Source organism: Callospermophilus lateralis, chromosome 11, assembly GCF_048772815.1.
Source record: "Callospermophilus lateralis isolate mCalLat2 chromosome 11, mCalLat2.hap1, whole genome shotgun sequence".
NCBI classification, from domain to species: Eukaryota; Metazoa; Chordata; class Mammalia; order Rodentia; family Sciuridae; genus Callospermophilus; species Callospermophilus lateralis.
The window spans coordinates 95,639,204-95,656,768 of NC_135315.1; the positions used below are offsets into that span (position 1 = coordinate 95,639,204).

General features: G+C 32.0%; 1 pseudogene; it reads right to left on the reverse strand.

The window, feature by feature from the left end:
* LOC143410708 (cadherin-12-like) overlaps positions 1 to 17,565 on the reverse strand; it is a 78,831-nt pseudogene that overhangs the window by 45,308 nt on the left and 15,958 nt on the right.

Here is a 17,565-nt window from a genome sequence, read left to right on the forward strand (position 1 = left end):
AGAAGAAAGACTAGGGTGTGACTTTAAAATAAAGTGGCATTGCCCTGACTCCTATGACATAAACAATGAACTTGAAAGCCCACTTGTGCAGGATAATTTCTCTGAAATGTATCCTTCTTTTCCTTCTCATACCAGAATCATGAATTTGACAATTTTCCTGGGTTTGAAATTGTCCCTTTACCTAAGGATGTGTTCTACTTATATAATCTTTAAATTTTTCTGCGTGAAAGGGTTTTGAAGTACTGCATTAGAAGGACAACTTTTGTTAATGTTTTTTGTATCATCATGTAATTCAACAATTAAAAAATTGAATGTGATTTCGACATATGCAATTGGACTATTACCCCAATTCTCTTTTATTAAACTGTATGGAGTTTTAATCAGTGGTTTTTTTTTCAATGTTTTCATTATTTTTTTGTTACAATCTTCAGTATTTCTTTAATAGCTTTACACATTTATTAAAAAAAAACTATAATTTTGTTTGCAAGGCATTTTCTACTCATTCTCTTTAGATTAACTGGAACTGAAACATGTTGCAATGTTGACATGCAGAAAAACAGCCTGAGCCCCATGAGTAAACTGGCCAGTACTTGACCTGAAAAGTTAGGTATGCTCATTACTATAATTTTTCTCCCTTTTTGTGAGACAGATGTGCTTCTTTTAGAGTTCTGTCCTTATCACAGATGTGCTATAGAAAATAAAGAATCTGTTGTGATCTGAGTGGCTATGCTCCCCTTGTATATATATTGATGTTTTAACCTGCAATGTAATGGTATTACAGGTCAGAATTTTGTGGAGTATTTAGGTTCAGAGGTGAAACCCTTATGGATGGTATTAGGGACCTTTGCATTTCTATAAATTATGGGCATTCAGAGTCATCCTGCATAAGGCACAGAAAGAAGAAAAGAAGTATAAAGAAAGTTTCTGTCTACTTAGAGAACAGGTATGAAATCACCAACAAGTGTTGTAGAAGGTAGATGGTAAAACCATTCTGTTGAAGTTCAGAGAGAAATAAAGAACATACTAGGAACTGGAGGAAAGGCAATATTTATTATCAAAGATCAAAGAACTTGGGGAAGTGTGTTCACATTCTAGCATTTTGTGGAACATAGAACTTTCAAGGTGTGAAACTTACTATTTAGCTGAGTTTTCTACACAAAGTGTTGGAGAAGAAACTTGGTTCATTCTAATTACTTACAGCAAAACGTGGAGGGAGATTAACTAAAGATGGAATGGTTAAGCCAGTGGAAATCATAATCTTAAAATGTGGAAATAGCTCATCCATACTGTAAAACATGAGAAAGTGTGTTGAGAAGAGCACAGTAGGGGTTGGCAGACTACTAATTTGATAAAGGGATTCCTGTGGGTGTGAGCAACAGACTCTAACCACCATAACAACAAAAGCCAGGAGTCATAACAACAAAAGATGTCATCACAGCAGCAGCAGCTCTGCCAAAAAGGACTGAAGAAACCAGTGAGAAAAATGAAAGAAGGCTCGCAGACTTCCAAAGCCCTACAGTACCTTCAACTGAGAACATGTGCTTTCCTTAGTTCAAAAGAAGGACTCCAACATAATCTAACCTTCCTAGGGCTAGGGTCATGGCTGCCTTCCCAGTGATTTCACAGTGTAAGATCAATGCCTGTAGAGCCAAAGGGTGAGGATGCCAAATAGAGGGCTGGGAGGCCACCTTCCTACATGGGTAGGGCCAACGTAGAGAGCAACAGCATGTGTAGAGTCCTGCTCAGGAGTAGGGGTGATGTTAGCACCCTGGTGAGTGCAAAAGCCTGGAGCTCTGCCCCAGTGGTCCAGGAGGGCAGAGGACTGACCGAGAGAAGGTTTATTCTTAAATCTTAGGGCTGAAGGGAGTCTGGCCTGCTGCAGTACACATTCACATAGGACTTGTCATCACTTTTGCATTGCCTGCTTTTCCCTTTTTGAATGGTGATGTCTGACCTAGGTCACAGAATTGTATTTTGGGAATACATAACTTGTTTGGTTTCATTGGTTCATAGCTGGAGGGAATTTTTGCCTCAGCATGAATCTTACCTTGAATCTCAACCATATTTGGTTTAGATATTATTTAGCTAGACTTTGTACTTTAGACTCAAATGATTATGTTGGAATAATTTGAGACTTTGGGAGCTCTGGGGAAGGAATGAACACATTTTGAAGGTGAGGACAAGAATCTTGATAGGTCAGAATGGAATGTTAAGGACATAGTGCTTGTGAACATCTCACCCCCTTAAGTCATGATACAAAATCTGAATCTCCAATATGATGGTATTAAGAGATGGTGGTGATTAAGCTGTGTGAGTGGGGCCCACATGCTCCTAAACAGTGGACCACAGAGAACTTTCTGTCTCTTTCTGCCTCATGACCACTGAAGAAGATGACCACCATCTTCTAAATATTCACCAGATACCAGACTTGCTGGCACCTGGATTTTGAAAGTTACGGCCTCCAGAAATCTGGGAAATAAATGTTTATTGTTTAATTCACCCAGTCTGTGGTAATCTAAGACTACAGCCTAGACTGACTGAGCACCCCATGGGATAGATTCAGATGAATACAATAAAAAAATACATGCTTTCAAACCACTTCTTCAGACTGTGCTATCTACAGTGATGTGCTTTCTACCACTGAATACATGACAAAATTTTTTGGTATTTACTTACCACATGTCATAAAATCTTAAGAGATATGTTTATTCCTCTCTATATCAATAGAGTATTTTTGTTTTAAAAGACTACATAATGTTTTCTTAATTTGGTCCAGAATAGCTTTTATTGCTGTTCTTTATTGGTTCTCAAGAGTTGAAGATGTGTAAGGTCAGTTAGCAAACAACAGAATATGGGAGAAAGTCTCAATCCTATTGCAGGATCAATGTAAGGAAAGGGGATTTTATCATCCATCCACAGTGCTATTATAAGTTATAGCTTTATGGGATGGAGGGAAAGAGGAAGAGAGGAAGAGAAGGAGAGAGAGAGAGAGAGAGAGAGAGAGAGAGAGAGAGAGAGAGAGAGATTAGTGAGGAGGTATTGATAGGAAAGAGCTCTGTGCAAAGTCTGGGTTCGGGTCAGTTAGCAAACAGCAGAATATGGAAGGAAGTCTCAATCCTATTGCAGGATCAATGTAAGGAAAAGGGGATTTTATTATCCCTCCACAGTGCTATTGTAAGTTATAGCTTTATGGGAGGGAGGGAAAGAGGAAGGGATGGAGAGAGAGAGAGAAAGAGAGAGAGAGATTAGTGAGGAGGTATCCATAGGAAAGAGCTCCGTGCAAAGTCTGAGTTCTGGGCAATTCCTTAATTCATCTTACTCTTGGACTGACTAAATGTGTTTCCATTGTCTCAATCTCACATTCAGAATGAAAAATCATTACAATAAGAAAAAAAAAATTGCTTTCAAATAGCAAATGACAAAACCATCCATTTTTAAACACTAACTTTGGGGACAGAAATTTTAAAATAATTATAACATGGCTGCTACATTCTAGGCACTGTGAAAGTGTCTTAAATTAACTAATTTGGAAAATCATTCTTTGAACTTCATTTATTAAATCTTTCATAGATTAAAAATTGAGATTTGTTAGTTTGTGTGACATATCCAATAGCTTATCTGTGGTAAATGTTGCAAGGAGGACTGATACAGATGTTTTGTCCAAATCCTACAGCATTTCCTCTATTCTTATATATAATTTCTAGCATCGTATTCTATATGTGAATCATGATGCACTTTTGGTCAGAAAATTGTTATTTGCTTGTTTTTGTTTTGTTTTCAAGACACATAAAAATAAAATATTTCTTATTCTTACCTAACAGCACTACTGCCCACATCCACGTCTTGTGCAGTTACAGCGCCAATGATGGTCCTGACAGGGGTGTCTTCATAAACTTCCATGGTGTAAAGTGGCTTGCTAAATACAGGAGGCTCATCTACATCCAGAACACTGATCTTCACTGTAGCAGTGTCTTTGAAAGGGCCAGCAGAGTGAAACCGGTGGTCAAGGTGAAGGTTGGAGGCCTCTACTTTAAAAGTATATGCCTTCTTCGTTTCAAAATATAAAAGCTGTAGTGAGGACAAATCCAAATTGAAGTGTTACATTTTTATAGAATGTGGCATAAACCATGAGCATCATTTCAGAGCAATGCAAGTTGGTATTAATTATACTGGTTTTGAAATGTCTCACTTTTATAATTAGTGTGTAAGTAAAGCACAAGGTCAAACTTTCTGGGTAACTCATAAACATAATCTTTTGCACATATTAAATTTACATAATGTACTTATGAGCATACATACTAGATAGGGGCTACACATTTTATAAAAGCAGTTTGAAATCAGTTAATAGTTTAAGGAAAGCACTTCTCACATCTTATCTAATGCTGACATCTAGTGGAAGCAAGCAGTGATAAAGAAATGGAACAAAAATGGAATTGTATAATTGAAAATTTCTAGATTCCATTTGTAAATTTGGCATAACAGCACATTTTAAAGCTCATTTTTCCTATTGTGACATTAGTATCATTTTCTTTTAAGTAATTATGAATTAATAAGTCGTTTTATTAGAAAACATTTGTATCAAGATTCAAAATCACACACACACAATGGTAATTATGAAGAGTGTTGGTCTTTTGTGTTCTCAGAACTGCATATAAATACTGGTTCTCCCATGCATTGTCAGTAAGTATCACCAAGAATTCAGGCTTCCAACATATATGAACAAATTAAAGAAGGCATTGGAACAAACATACAAGTCATTTTCCAGATTTTCAGTAATGCTCAATTTTAACTTGCTACTATTTACATTCACCCTCACTGTAAATGTTAGTTTTATTATGAAAGTAACTGAAAATGCTATATTCCAGAAATATGGTGCTACTATGCTGCTTTGTTAAGTGATAAGCTTAAGTGTAATGACTCAGACTTCTAATCTCCAAGGAAAAACTAAGACAACACAAATTTAACATTAACAGTGAATACGGGAACCCTTAAGTTTCTGTTTGCTAAAGCAGTTCGCTATAGTGTGACCACAATGATTTGCTAATTGCCTTGTCAGCATCTGTTCCTTTATCTAGCACACCAGAGGAAACTAAAGGAGGTTTATTTTCACTTTTAAAGACATGAGTATTATTTTATGTATTTCTTCTGAGAAAAAGAGAAAAAATCACTTATGTATTTAAAAACTCTCACAATTCAATGGAATCTGCTATGGTAAAATCATTTATAAGTCTTGTATATGCATCAAGTAAGTCTCCTCACAATATTTTTAATGCATGAGAACATACACTTATTCCCCTTTAATTATTCCCTTCATTTTATCAAGTTCATTATATTCTTATTCCTATTTTTATCTTTGTTCTATGCAAATAATTGATTTGACTTTCTGATAATTTAGTCATACCTGTTAACATATAACATTGATTTCTTTCAGTTTTTATTACTTTCCTGTTAGAAATGTTTATTTCTCTTAAAACAAATAGAAATAAAATTGATAATATGGCCACTGGTCCCATGATTAAAAATGAAATATCTAAGAAAGCATAGATAGAGGATAATCCCATGATGATATTTTGACCCATCTAAAGCTTGACTCTCATGCTTTGAGAAAGGAATCAGACTCAAGAAAATACAGCTAATTTCCAGAAAAATATGTCAAAATGTTATTTAAAACAAAAAGAAGAAATCAGTACAAATAGTGAGAATGAACAGTTTCGAATAAATAAGACCAAAACAAGACAGGAAACATATTTTAAATATTAAGGACTATAATGGTGAATATAAGTTAGGATTATTATGTAAGTTTCTGAGTAGTGAATTAGTAATAATTTAAATTCTTTACAACAATAACTTTTGTTTGGAAAAAGGAAGAAACAAATAACAAATTAAAACTTTCAGCACTGAATTAGTTAAAATATAAAAGGTTCTGGCAAGGCAAGAGATATCCCCTTGGAAAAACAGAAAGTACAAAGGTAAATAAGATTTTTTTTTCTCTCAGCATTCAATAAATTATAGAATAAAGGCATGTTGTCTAATGGAGAAGTTTGAAGAAGCAATAAATTTCATTTAAAACACCCTAGTAGTTGTCTGAAAAAAAGAGGAAAAAAAAGTAAGTTGAAAGAGTACACTGGCTAATTCAAATTAAAGAAAATACAAAGTTCTTCTTGCATGTAAAAAAATAAGTGCTCCATAAATGTTAAACAATGTATTTTCCTGACAGTGAACCCTAACATCTATCTTAGAGCAATCTAATTTTTACAACTTTGGAGTCCTTGATTTCAAAGCAAACTGAGTTGCCCCAGCTCAGACTTATTCTCTTTTGGGCTCCAAATCCACGGCTATCCTAAAATGTAGGCATTCTTACCAACAGTTTCCCATCTCTAATTTTCCTCTAGATGTTGAAATGCCTCTGACTATCTGTACTAATGTGTATATTTTTATATATAGCTTATATATTGTATATATAGTTTTATTTTCCCTCTTAATAATACATTACATCTGTCTGGATGAACTTGACTCTATACTGGTAAACCGATTTCAAGCCAGAGACAGAAAGAGACTTCTGAAACATTTTTCGCTTTTTAAATTTTACTTTTATTTTTAGGATATAAGACATGATGTATGTTTTTAAAGAAGTCCTGGCCTATCACAACAGGTAAGAATTTGGCAGTGAGGGAAATAGAGAGTGAGATGAAAGAACCTTTTTGTACATTTAGATTTTTTTTTTTTTTTTGCAACCAAAACGTTATTTCCTACGAAGATCAAAGAACAGGAGAAAATTGTAAGAGAAATGCCACAATTATATTCTATGTGGACTTCTTCACTACTCTGACCCTTAGGCAAATTCACAAAATGGTGTAACTCTGAAAGAGCAAAGACTCACCAATCATCTCTACTTGACTGTACTCACCCATCTGACAGACCAAAGCCATATTTGGAGGGAGATTTTGTAATCAACAAAAATTCTAACATTTGATATAATTATAGAACAGAAAAGATTTTTTTTGGTAATTGCTAGAAAATTGGTTCTATTTTTGATGGGATTAAATAAATTTGAAATATTTATTTTTTACACAGTACTTTGAGAATTTTATGACATTGCTCTGGGCATATTTAATTCAGTGAGCCTTTCTAGAAGAATAAGAAAAAGACTGACTAAAGAGAGTTTAACTGAGCAACTTCTTTGGATTTTTCTGTAACAAAGTTTAGTAAGATCAGAACTTTTGGAAAACAATTCACAATATAGGAAATTGTGCTACGTAAGACCGTGACTATGGTGAATTGGAGAATGGCATATTTAGTTTCTCTCTGGAATACAAAGTGAAAGAAGGGTCAAATTATCACCTTTTACTTCTTTTTGTTACATTGCTTTCTTTACTCTTTGCTGAAGTCCAGATAATTAAATATACATAAAATGTTCAGTGACAAATAATTTTTGTTTCACTTAAAAGGAGGATAAGCTATTTTTAATATTAAATATCAGAATAACCCCCTGGGCTCTTTTAGGCCTCCTCTTGTTTCCAGATAATGTTGAGTGGAAACAGGTACCTATAATTACAGATACATGAGAACTGGAATAAAACAGCTGTGGCAGACAGAATTCTGAGATGCTCCCTATTTTTGTCCCCATTGCCCCCAACCATTTTATGTAATAATTCTGCTCCTTAGTGTGAGGGACTTGTGAATTAAATGGCATATTACTCTTGTCAACTTGTTCAGTTCTGTGGAAAAATTAATATGAATATAGAACTAAGGCCCTTAATCATTTGACATTGACTGAAGACACATTCTGGTGATGTCTGACCTAGCAAATGGTGCAAATGATTCTGGCTGGACTTTTTTTTTTCTCGGTGGTGCTGGGGATTGAACCCAGGGCCATGTACATGCAAGGAAAGCACTCTACCAACTGAGCTATATCCCCAGCAGCTCTGGCTGGTCTTGAGCAAGTGAACATGTGAGCACAGGAGCCAGTGTGGCAAGTGCCTAAAGGATACCTATGAGGATTGAGACTTGATCTCAGCCAGGAATTAACAAAACCATCATAAAACCTCAGCAAAGTTAATTCTGCAGGCAACCAGTTAGCTTGGTAAAGAGTTCCAACCTTGTATCAGATTGCAACCTCAACCCACACCTTCAATTCAGCCTGAAAAGCCGACAGTGAAGGACCAGGGATGTGGCTTAGCCGTCTTCCCATCTATAATGTTATTGCAGCAGTTTTCATGATGAGCATCTATCAGTTTTACCAACACAGTGAAGGGAACACTGCAAAAATGAACAAAAAACAATGTATCCTTGGCATTAAGGCTGTACTCAATCACTTTGTAGGTCTTCACATTCAAGAGAATAGAAAACTGTGAAGGGACACAAATGAGCGAGGAGTGTAATGTTTTACAAAATGTACTAGTCCCTTTCAAGATAAGGAGTTAGAAAACAGATTTAAATCAGACTGAACCATGATGAAAATACATTAGAAAAACACTCTTCCAAAGCAAGTTTATATACCAGCTGAACAATAAAGATAAGATGTTCAGAACACATATTATTTTGAAAGAAAGTCAAGTTTTCCATGAGTTAATTTTATGATCAATAAAGTCAATTCCTCTCTGAGAGAAGACATGGGAAATCTTATATATATAATCTCCATTGAAGAAGGAATTAAATTCAATATTTCACTAAAAATAATCAAAGATTTGATGAATAATTGATGTTCTTGTACCACATGAGAAAGTCCCTATAGTGAAGAAGCATGCAACAAAATAAAATGTGGATATTTTAAATACAGGCTTTACTTTTGACAGTGTTCACAGTATTTCTTATACAATTAAAAATTATATAACTATAAATAAAAAATTGCCATTTTATTTAAAGAATAAAATAAACACTACATCCAACTTATCTCTAAAAATATTACAACAGAACTACTTATTTAAAATGCATTTAGTTTTTCTTTACAAAGTTATTGCATTCCAGTCTTTTGTAATACTGAAAATATTTTGATGGTCATTTAGCAAGTACCTGAAAGACCATGGACATTAGTTCAATGTCTGTTTTTTAGTGACAATAATTTCTGGAACAAATCTAGTAACAAAGACAAAATAAATCAAAACAAAGGCAATAATGTCAGGGCTTCTTGCTACACATTGTCAATAATAATTTTCATAAAATGACAAAAGGTTTCATCAAGTATTATAAATGCTTAAGTGAAATATATGTGTCACATACATGTACAGTATAAATCATTCCTATCTGGAGAGGCCAGTTATTTTTTTTGTCACATATCATTATTCATTGCAATGAAAGTATATGCTTTTCAAAATACACCATAGTTGAAAATTAGCCATGTGATTTTGAAAAATGTATCCTTCTTCCATGCACTTCAAATTTCCCATTAATGAAATCAATAAAACACTGCTTTTCTTAAATACTTTGCAAAATATTTTGAACTTTATATAGTACGTAAGTGAACATGAAATGTTTTTTGTCTTATCCAACAAAACATTAATACCCTATATATTTTAGAGATTTTCTTTAACAAACAGGACAAAACATAAACACGATAAAGGACTTCAAATAAGAAAAATCAGATATGTCATAAATGAGTGTCATAAGTACAATAAGTGCTATTGCAGAAATGCTGAAATTTTGTAAAATAAAGTAAGAGACAACCAGTTTGGGAAGAAGGGCTCAAAAAAACCATTGATGATAAGCAAGGGAGATAATACTAAGTAACAGGAAAGTATTGAAATTCCTGTGAGCAAGAGACTTCCATGAGAATGTGGAACAGCTCAACAACTCAGGTAGACACCTGCAGTGAATTTGGTGTGGGTGAAAAGGAGCTTGTACATGTGTGTGACAGTGTGTACAGAGGCTGGTAAAAGAAAATATGCAGCCTGCTTTTGACCTTTCCAGCAATGGGGACCAGATAAAAGTCTAAGTAAGATAATCAGATGTAGTTTCCACCCTTCATTCACAGGATGAAGGAGTTCCTGAAGGAAGATAAGGGGTGAAGCTGGCAAATACTTAGCAGTGTTGGATGGGAGTATTAAAGAAGGATATAAGCCACAACATTAATTTCTGCTCAGAAGAAATCACTGGCTAAGCTCATGCCCTGTTTTTGGGAAAAAAAAGGTCTAAGGGAATGGTAGAAACCTAAGAAGCATTCTGGACTTTTTGTTAAAAAAAACTAGAAAGGACAAAAATAAGACAGGTCACATGTTTATTGGAGAAAAAGAAGGAATATGGCTTTATACATTTTGAGGTTGAAAAAAGCATTAAGAAATATTCAAATAGAAAAATCTGCAAAGCAGTAGAAAAATTGGCCTTGGATTTGTTAATTTGGGGTTAATTTAGAGTTGAATCTATTAAGAAAAGTTGGGCAAGGTATTTAAAGAATATTAACAAGGTTTAGAAATTAAAAAAAAAAGAGAAAGACAAATATTTGGAAAAAAAACAGGAACATAATATTTGTAGAAACAACATAAGGAATACCCCTTTCTCTGAAATTAGGAATGTCAGAGTTACTAAAAATAGAATTTTTAAATTTTATTAATTTTTTTGAGCATATAAATTAGTCTACAATTTATTTTCATTTTATTCCTAAGAGATATTCTAAAATTTACCACATGATGGTGCTGTTACCAAGTCATATAGTGTGGAAATAATTCTCAGTCATATAAAATGATAAAATTAATGAGTTTTACTGATTCATGAGTAAATATAAAATATAGATGCCCAATGGAACCAATTGAGGCCACAGCCTATTTATAAAAGCATTCTGTTGAAAAGTCAAATATTTCATCTCCTATTTAAAAATCTTTCTACTTTACATTTAATGTGATCTTTAGTTATGTAAATTCAAAATAAAAAATGTGCTAAGATAACATCAAACTGGTTAAACTTTTTAATTTCAAAAAATGTTTTACTTATTTTATAGTAAATAGGCCACTACTTCATCATTCTTCATTTTAAACAGATGCCACCACTACTTTGTAGTTCTTAACAGACATTTTTATAGAGATGGTACAGGACTCTTTCTGAAATTCTGCAGGATATTAAACTGTTCTTTGTATAACTGAAGTATTCACTCTACTGTTTTAATTACCTAAGTTTTCATTCAGCAACAAGCAAACCAAAGTGTTTCTCAATATATTTATCCATTTAGAGTTTTTTAACTAATGTAAATTCCTCTTCATTTTTATATTCAAGGAGTATATATTTTATTTTTATTTTTCTCATAGGGAGTAATTACTAAGATATAGTTTATTTGTCTTTTAAATATAAGAAATTTTTTGAATTTAAAACAGCTGATTTTCTCATTGCAAATATATCCCAGCTCCTAGATTTTAAGATGTGATTGAAACTTTCAGAAGCATTATTCTAGTTTTTCTAGTGTTGGTATTGCTATATTATTCAAAAACACATAAGAGAATTTTAATTTGTGTATACTTTGTTCAGTGTAACATGCAAGAGTAAAGTAAGAGTTGGTTTGGGTTTTTACCAGTATTGTGTGCTTTGGAGAGATTTACAAATTTTCCTAATTTTACTCTGAATTCAATGTAATACACTGAAATGACACCTTTCTTCATTCTCCTCAGCTTATATAAACCTGAGTTTCATTTTTATATATCCTCACCCTACAGAGGAAAAGGAGAGAAGTATACAGTAAAATAAAACTAAATAAAAGATTTTGAAGATAAAACAACATTGAAAATATGTGCTTCAGAACATTGAGCATTTGAATGTATTTTAAGTGGGTTAAAAAAAGAGAAGCTCTGTTAAATTGAATAATATATTATTTCATTCCTCTACTGCTGCTTAAAAGTTTGTCAACCAAAAATTTAAAATAACTCATCTTTAAAATACAGCTATGTATTCATATGTAGGATATAAATTTATGGATTTCCTAAATGTATTTAGTATACTTAAAAATATGATTTATGTAGGAACTGTCAAACAATAATTTTAAGGTCATATGGAAAATTAAAATACCACTGTTGATGTTTACATTCATATTTATTTTTGCTCATTTCATTCTTCAAAGACCAATAATAAGTGCAAGATAAAGTTTTCTGAGAACCTACTGCATGTAATGCTTGAATAGTCTTATTACATGAGCTTTAACCAAAAGGATTCTGTATTTTAAATACAGCTGTCATTTTAATTTATTTTGAGTTTTCCATGCACTTTATTCAGCTGAATATTTTTCCATTATTCCTTTTTCATAAAATCATACCACCATGTTTGATAAAGATATATATATATATATATATATATATATATATATATATATATATATATATATGTGTGTGTGTGTGTGTGTGTACATAAGCACATTTCATGCAATCCAACACGTAGATAGATGTTAGATAATTCAAAAATTGTGTTGCAAAACTTACTTCTTAGATTTAATAGATGTAGTCTATTGATTGCATTTTTTTTTCAACAGAATAGGTTACTAGGTAGAGATTGCCCCTGGTGGATCCTTATTTAGAGATCACAGCAAGTTACAACATTGAAAGTGACTCCAAGTATTCTGTCAGGCTTTGTAAGTACTGAATTGTTTGGTGTAATTTTCTACATGATAAAAATAGTTATAACAATATGTTTTGACTGTTTCTTTAAATTTAGCCAGAATCACCAATTCTCGCAGTCTTTACTTCTATGAGCATCTCAATCTGTTTCTTGGATTAATTTCAGTGATCTTTTCACTGGGCTTTTCTCAGCCTTACTTAAGTAAGTCTTACTTGCTTAAGTCTGATATTCCTCAAAGCATACAGAGTAAACTGACTGTATTAGAACAGAGGTGATTTACGTATAACTCCCCTCATTATTACCAAGCTCAGAGTCCTTGACCTGACCTACAAGACCTCCATCATGGGACATTGAATACCTGGTCTCCAATCAACATTCCTTTTATTCACTGACCTTTCCAGTCTCTTTGTCCATCAGTCCCTCCTCAGAGAGAGATTTTGCAATTGTTGCTTAGTTTTTCTGAACACATGTAATGTACACAGTTGTTGTTCATCTGTCTGTCTTCAGAAATATGCTTATATTTCACCACAGCCCCAAAGTCTTCTTGACCTTTACTATAAGACTGCCTTTCACATTCCTGTAATCTCTTTACCTTGATTTATGTCTATCAGCTTGAATCTATCATTGCTGATAGAGATATTTCATGTGTCAATTTTCCGATTTTCCCAATTGAATGGATGGAGCTGGAGAACAGGGAATGTCTATCTTTGAGTCCAAAATGGATCTGGGACATGGTGGCTACACCATAAATATCCCTTGAATGATGAAGGGAAAGGTATAATTACAGATTTATTTGGACAAGGAGTTTTATGTCAGTAAGAAGAATGATTAATTTACCTCAGGAGGAAACACTGTTTTGTCTTTTTTAGAGATACATTTTTCAGATTGATTATCTGCATTATGTAATTCAATTTTAATAAGACATTTCCATAGTTTTATAAATCTCAAAGTCAATCCAATAAAATTTTTTTTTAAATTCTCAAAAATTCAAACAAAAAATGATGTAGCACCTACTCACTATTAATCTTTCCTTGGACTGAAAATGCATTTTTACTGATTAATAATAGTTAAGTTTTTTATAATTTATAACTGCAACACTTCCTTAAAACATTATATTTTTGACTTCATAAAATAATAAAAAAATATAACACTATTTTTTTCCAAATATATTTAAAAATAAAGATTTTTCTGATTGACATCTAATCATCAGTTACTTACAGGCATGGATGAAAAATAGGTGTCTATAAAAGTAAATATAAAACATATAAAACTACATTGATGAATATAAAATACTTTTATAATAGCAAGATGAAAGAATATTTAAATGTAGATATGCATAATTTAGTATTAATTCTGTCACTCATATTAACTTTGTAAATCTAATTAATTTAATGGTTAAATTTTAAATTTTAAGATACTATTTATGATCATAAATGGTAAAATATTTTCTACCATTTTTAGTATTATTAGCTTATTAATATTTGTTACAGTTGTTTCATTTGGATTGATTTTGAAAAATATTTAAATATTATACTTTTACATAAAATTAATAAGAATATTCACTGATACATTACTGAGTAGAAAAGAGAAATACTAAATAACAATAGAGAAATACACAAGAATCATACACCTTTTTTCTTTGTGTATTTCTCAAATTCAGCATTAATGCATAATTTTAGATGGTATCATGTGTGTTAACTAACTTCTGGACTAAGTACAATTTATGTACATTTGTGGGAATAAAAACAAAATGACTATATGAAGCTTACATTTACTTTTATGATGATTTTCATTATAATTCATAGTGTTTCTTATTAAAATTCAGAGCTCCTAACAAATATGAGAAGAAAAGACTGATTAATAGCACTGATTTCAAAAATATTTCTTCTGGATTGAAATGATCATAAATAGTAACAGAAATGACATGTACTGCAGTTTGGGGTTAAGAGAGTATACATTTTACAAGGAGAGGAGGAAAGAAGACCTAAATTTAATAAGATTCACTTTTTTGCTATACTTCACTTCTCAAAATTCATTGTTTTCTTCATTATAATGGAAGCAATCTACATGCCTCCAATGGAATCAGGTTTCTTTCTCACATTTACACACTCCTTCATGTGCCACTACCCAATAAAAGACAAAACTACATATTGGGCAAGTAACGATTTCTTTCAAGGGTCTGAACAACTTTGCTGTCCTCCTCCACTGCTCTTTCCACTCTCCCTTTCTTTCTCTTGCTCTAAAGTTTGGCCAGAATCACAATTCTCTCAATCTTCACTACTATTAGCATCTAAATCTCTTTCTTGTATTATTTCAATGATCTCTTCACTGGGGATATTTCTAGTCTTACTTCCTAACTGATAAAATTAAAAGTCTCTGTAGGCTTTTTTCTTACAAAATTCTCAAGTCCATTATTATCCTTTCTTATTTCTTCCACTTCTGCACTGAATAAAACTTACCAACAATAGTGTTTCTCCACTGTGATATCAACTCTCACCAATAATGTGCTAACTTAGATATTTATACTCTGTGTTCTCCAAAAAGTCATGAAATGTCAAGATCAAATTTGGTAAGATAAAAGTTATTGATTGTTTTTTTCATTTTTAAATTGATCATTTTTGTACATACATTGCTATAAAATTAAGTAGAAATTAAACTCTGATAAGAGTGTTAAAAAAGTACATAATCAAATTATTAGGCTTCAATTTTCAATATAAATCCATATTTGTTAAATCATAGTATAACACTATCTGTGGGAGTGAATATTTCATAATTATTACTTTTTATTTAAAATACTACTAATTAAAGGAAAATTAAAATTGCTTATTCTCTTTCATTTTCTTTAATTATTTTTAGATAGTAAACTGTCAAACCTTTGTTTATGTACCTTTTTCAGTTTGATAACTCCTTCTTGTGTATCCTCATCTGTGACGATGTCAAACAAATTCCCTCCATCTCCGGGAACAATAGTGTACTCAATTTCCGCGTTTTGTCCAAAATCAGGATCCAGAGCTCTTATTTTTCCAATAGCTGAGCCAACAGGAGAAGATTCAGGAACTTTCAGATGGAAGATGCCTGATAAAATATATGCAATTTGCATTGACAGAGAACTAGTAAAGGAAGATTATCAGGTTTGAAAAATGTAGACTGCACAAAGTAAATCAAATTTGGAACATTATAGAGCAAAATGCAAAGGCAATTTGCTGTCAAGGATTATGATTATATGTAATAACTTCATTTTCACTTCAGTAGACCTGCTTTTAATTTTTAAATGGGTATTATAAATAATAGAGTGTGCCATATTAAAATTACTGTGTGGAAATATTTTAATATGATGGATATCAAATTATACCTTCTATGTGAGGGTAAAGTCTTCATAATTGTCACCAAAGTAATCAATACCAATAAAATAGAATCTAAAACACAATAAAAAGATATATATATATATATATATATAGATAGATAGATAGATAGATAGATATAGATATATATATATAATTAATAAATTGATAATAAATAGATAATAGATAGATGGATAGTTATTTATGAATTTGAAGGTTATGTATCCAGAAAGTAACCATTACAATGACTATGAATTTATCTTACAATGAACTGAAATGATAAGCTATACACTAATACAAAATTCTACCTCGATGAATTTAAATAAGGCATATTGAAGACAAAGATTCAGTTCATTTTTTTTATAGGAGAGAGAGAAAGAGAGAGAAAGAGAGAGAGATTTTTTTTAATATTTATTTTTTAGTTTTTGGCAGACACAACATCTTTATTTGTATCAAACCCAGAGCCGCGCACATGCCAGGCGTCAGCTCATTTTTAATACATATTAACTTGGCATACTTTCTAATATTTAAACTGAGTACATAAAGTTTGAACTCCCCAATTTTTTTCTTTTTCTCATTAAAGGAGAAAAAATTAAAATGATCATTTTTACCACCAAATAGAATACTTACATTACATGAAATATGTACTGGATCAGAAAAATATGTAAAAAAAAAGAATACTTATCTGTGGAAAATATTCCAGAACTATGAAAATAGTAGACATAATTTAAAACCTTTGTCAAAAATTTAAGGTTTAAGATAAAGAAAATAAATAAGACATACTATTTTTTGAACATCTCATCAAAGTGAATATTAATGGGGTAAACAATAATATTCAAATCAAAGTTAAAAAAAAGAAAAGAAAAGGAGGAAATTAAAAGTGCAGATGCTAAAATGAATGAAGAAGTTCAATGTTTAATTTTGATACTAGAATTCCAGTTTCAAATTCTATAAATAAATTTTGAATGTCACTTTCCCATGGACAAACAAAGTGCAGTGATTAAGTTCTTTTAGAATTCTAGTACATATGTGAATATTGAGTTATGACGGCACTCAAGATTTTTCTTCCATGGTGAAGTTCACTCAACAAATTACTTTTTAAAATTATAATTATTTGCTTCAAGATGGCATGAAAAATTATTAAATTAAGTCACTTCATTTTTCATTACCAATTATTTTTATAGAATATATAGTTATTTCACAATCAGTTGGCAAAACTTGGTAATCTCATCAGCCCTGGTAACAGTTAAATATTGCCAGCTACCCTCTACCTCCCAAATATTTCCCATTTTTTCTTGTAAATTATTTTAAAATCTGCCTTATTTTAACTGACATCGAAAGATCATCACCTCAATAGAACACACATTCTGTCTTAAGAGGGCTAAATATCCACCTATATCTTGTTTATTTGATGCACAAGAAAGAAGGTATATATATATTTGGGGTTGGTACCAGATATTGAATTCAGGGGCACTCAACCACTTAGCCACATCCTCAGCCCTATTTTGTATTTTATTTAGAGACAAGATCTCACCAAGTTGATCAGCGCCTTGCTTTTGCTGAGGCTGACTTTGAATTTGCAATGATCCTGTCTCAGTCACCTGAGCTGCTGGGATTACAGGCATGAGCCACTGTGTCCCACTAGAAGTTATAATTTATACTGACCTAAAATAATTGTGAGTAAGTAATTAATTGT